Raw genomic sequence first — 4,564 nt, 5'->3', positions numbered from 1 at the left:
CAGGAGGCAAGAGAATTTTGGGAATGATGAGGGCAACAAATGTATAGATGTGCTTTACACAATTGATCTATGTATTGTGATAAATTGTATGAGCCCCAATAAATTGATTAATTAAAAAAAAACAAAACCAGATGGATCTTGGAGAATGACAGTGGATTATCGTAAACTTAACCAGGTGGTGACTCCAATTGTACAAGACTAAATTAATCACATTTAAAGAGTATTGAAAAACAAGGAGGTTGCTTTGAGGACTTAGGAGCACCAGTCACAAACCATGGTATTCTCCATTACATCATATGCATATGCAAGTTGAATATTGATGTGATTTCACTGCTTGAGCCAATTAATACTTCTCCTGGTACTTGGTATGCAGCTATTGATCTGGCCAATGCCTTCTTCTCCATACCAGTCTCGAAGGACCACCAGAAGCAGTTTTCCTTAGCTGGCAGGGGCAACAGGACTTTCACAACTCTCCCCCAGGGGTACATCAACTGTTCCACCCCATGCCATAATTTAGTTGGAAGGGATCTTGATCGCCTGTCACTTTCACAACATGTCACATTCATTCATTATATTGATGATATTATCTTCTTAGCACTTCCAAATGATGTCATCAAGCTGAGGTCTGATTGGCAGGCTAAACTCCACCCCTTCACTCTCAAGTCTCAAATTGATGACAGATTATGTACCTACCACAGGGTGGGAAATCAACACAACAGAGATTCAGGCACCTTTCACCTCAGTAAAATTTCTAGGGGTCCACTGGTGCAGGGCATGTTAAGATATTCCTACTAAAGTGAAGAATAAGTTATTGTATCTGCACATCCCCCCCCCCAACTAAACAGGAAGCACAACGCCTAGTGAGCCTCTTCGGATTTTGGAGGCAAAAGATCTCTCATTTGGGTGTGCTACTCTGACCTATTTATCAAGTGACATGGAAGGCCTCCAATTTTGAGTGGGGCCCAGAACAAGAAAAGCCTCTGCAACAGGCTCAGGCTGCCATGCAAGCTGCTTTGCCTCTGGGACCATATGATCCAGCTGACCCGATGGTGCTAGAAGTGTCAGTTGTAGATAAAGATGCAGTGTGGAGTCTTTGGCAGACCCCTATTGGTGAATCACAGCGTAGACCATTGGGATTTTGGAGTAAAGTCTTGCCATCCTCTGCAGACAACTATTCCCCTTTTGAAAAATTAGTTGTTAGTCTGTTACTGAGCCTTAGTGGAGACTGAATGCCTCACCATAGGCCTCCAAGTGACCATGAGGCCTGAGCTGCCCATTATGAACTGGGTATTGTCTGATCCATAGAGTCATAAAGTTGGATGTGCATAGCAACAGTCCATTGTTCATGGAAGTGGTATATATGAGATTAGGCCAAAGCAGGACCTGAAGGTGCAAGTAAGCTGTATGAAGAAGTGGCCCAAATGCCCACAGTCTCCACTTCTGTCACATTATCTTCCTTCTCCCAGTCTGCACCTATGTCCTCCTGGGGAGTTCCTTATGATAATTTAACTGAAGAACAGAAAATTTATGCTTGGTTTACTGGTGGCTCTGCACAATATGCAGGTGCCATTCATAAGTGGACAGCAACAGCACTACAGCCCCTTTCTGGGATCTCCCTAAAGGACAGCGGTGAAGGGAAATCCTCCCAATGGGCAGAACTTTGAGCAGTGCACCTGGCCATTCAGTTTGCATATAAGGAAAAATGGCCAGATGTGAGACTGTATACTGACTCATGGGCTGTGGCTAATGGCTTGGCTGGATGGTCAGGCAATTGGAAGGAAAATGATTGGAAAATTGGTGACAAGGAGGTGTGGGGAAGAGGTATCTGGATAGACCTCTCTGAATTGGCCAAGAAAGTAAAGATAATCATGTGTCCTGTGGCGCTCACCAATGGGTTACCTCTGAAGAGGAGGACTTCAAGCAGATGAGATCATACGCACTGTGGAGACTAGCCCCCTTTTCTTCTCTTCAACTCCTGTTATCACCCAATGGGCACATGAACAAAGTGGACATGGTGGCAGGGATGGAGATTATGCATGAGCACAGCAAAATGGACTTCCACTCACCATGGCTGACTTGCCACTGCCACTGATGAATGCCCCATCTGCCAGCAGCGGAAGTCAACATTGAGTCAAAGATAAGGGACCATTCTTTGGGGAGATCAACCAGTGACCTGTTGGTGGGATGATTGCATAGGGCGGCTTTTGTTATGGAGGCGGCAGTGTTTTGTTCTTACTGGAATAGACACCTACTCTGGATTTGGATTTGCCTTCCCTGCACACAATCCTTCTGCCAAAACTACCATTCGTGGACTTACAGAATGCCTCATCCACCGGTATGGCATCCACATTGCATTGCTTTAGATCAGCGGTTCTCAACCTGTGGGTTGCGACCCCTTTGGGGGTTGAACAAGCATTTCACAGGGGTTGTCTAAGACCATTGGAAAACACATATTTATGATGGTCTTAGGAACCGAGACACTGCTCCTCTATCTGTCTCCAGGTGGGTCTGCATGCAGATATGCTGATCTGGTGAGAAAAGCTATCATCTGAGTGAACATCTCAGATTTCCGATTTGCTAGAGCAAAGTGTTCTTGTATTGAGGGAGGGTATGAGCAGAGGCCCAAAGTCCATCCACTACCTTAGTGTATTGCCATATAAATATATGTATAAAGGCCAATACCTCTATTTTTGTGGATTAATGTATTTACATATGTACACTGCTATGTTTATACCTCTATTCATTGCTTTGCTTCCTAGGTCCTTCCTCGGTTTCCTTTTACCTTCCTCCTGTCCCACCATCATTTTCCCCTTATTTCCATCTCTTGGTACCTCCTGTTAGCTAGTTTGCTGTTCCTCTGACAGCCCCCACCTCCATCCCTATGTCTTTCTTGTTATTGACTCCAACACCCCAGTTGTTCCCCTGTCCATGGTGCTGCCTGCTCACCTCCCCCTTCCCCCACCGCCCTCACCCCCCCAGGTCTCCCCAGGGCCTGGGGTCCCGCTGCTGTTCTCTCCTGGGTATGCCTCCCATGTCTATCCTATATAGGTAAGCACACCGACTATGACATAACGCAAACTGATAAAAAAAAAAAAAAATCAACAGACCGGAAAGAGAAAAGGAGAAGAAACAAGAAGGAAAAGAAAAGGGAGAAAAGAAAAGAAAAAAGAAGAAAAAGAAATATACAAAAATCCCGTGTCTGTTCGCTGGCCTTCATGACTGTCCAGGAGCTGTCCCCCCTGGCCTGGAACCCCCTCCCCACCGCCCTTGGGGGCTCCTCAGCGGCTTCGTCGCTCTGCCTTGCTTCAGCTGCTAGTCTGGTATGCTCCCTTCTTGGTTCGCTCTGCTGTGGGGGGTTCAGACCGCACTACATCCCACCATGTGACACCACAAATGTCCTCTGTCGCAGTCTGCTTCAGTAAGGGGACATCATGACACGTGCTGTTGTCGGTTGCCCAGTCCCCTCTGTGTCCCATTAGGTCCCCGCAGGAACATCATCCTCCGAGCCTGGTGTGCCGGCGTGGGGTCCAGTCCGGCTCTCTCTTTCATTTCTTCCCTCTGGCTCCTTTTCCGTGTGGTTGTGGCATGCTGGCCCCTCTCCCCAACCTGTAGGTTCAGCGCCACCCTCTGCCACACCCAATTCCAGGGCGGGGGTCCGTTTGGCTCTGCTTGGGGCCAGACTTGTAGCTTTCTCTTTTCATGCATTCTTCCACGTGGCCACGCTGTCCTCATGGTTTGGTGAACCGTGGTAGGATCTGCATGCCCGCTCCCAATTCTCCACAGCACTTTCAAATCTGTCACCTTTCAAAAGCAGATAGGCAGACCTGTCTTCCGAGGCACTTCTGGGTGGGTTGCAGCCACCAACCTTCCAGCTAGTTGTTACGTGCTTGACCATTTGCAACCACCCAAGGGCCCCTAGACTCTAGTATATTGTCAGAGGTCTGTGGTTTTCCATCTTATCTCACATTTCACCCTAATCCGAGCTCTTCTGGCAGGATCATATGAGACTCTATTAATTGAGGGGAAATCCGTTGTCATCGTTAGGCTCAATTGAGTTGATTCTGTCTCTTAACACCCCAAGTGCCAGAGCAGTACTGTTCTATAGGGGTTTTTAAAGGCTGTAGTCTTTATGGAAGCGGATCACCAGGCTTTTCTTCCAAGGAGTACTGGTGGCTTTGAATCTCTGACCTTTCGCTTAGCAGCTAAGCTCATAACCGTGGTACCACTGGGGCTCCTTCCAAAACACAGGACAGTTTTGATTAAGAGAAATGGGTGAGAAACAAGTTCCTTCAGGAAAGAAGTTGCTCTTGAGAAGGGAAGCAGGTGAGGACAGGCTGGGAAAGAAGATGTTGGTGTTAGACAAATCAGGCACCGTCAGAAGCTATCAGATCCATCATTGCCCCCACCCCACCCAGGTTTACACTGTGGCTCTTGCAGTCTGCAGCCCCGTTCTTTATTTTTTTAAAAACATTTTATTAGGGGCTCATACAACTGTTATCGCAATCCATACACACATCAATTGTGTAAAGCGCATTTGTACATCATTCTCAAAACATTTTCTCTC

Source organism: Echinops telfairi, unplaced genomic scaffold (assembly GCF_000313985.2).
Source record: "Echinops telfairi isolate 266 unplaced genomic scaffold, ASM31398v2 ScPeMD7_7424;HRSCAF=8462, whole genome shotgun sequence".
NCBI lineage: Eukaryota > Metazoa > Chordata > Mammalia > Afrosoricida > Tenrecidae > Echinops > Echinops telfairi.
This window is presented reverse-complemented; position numbering follows the sequence as displayed.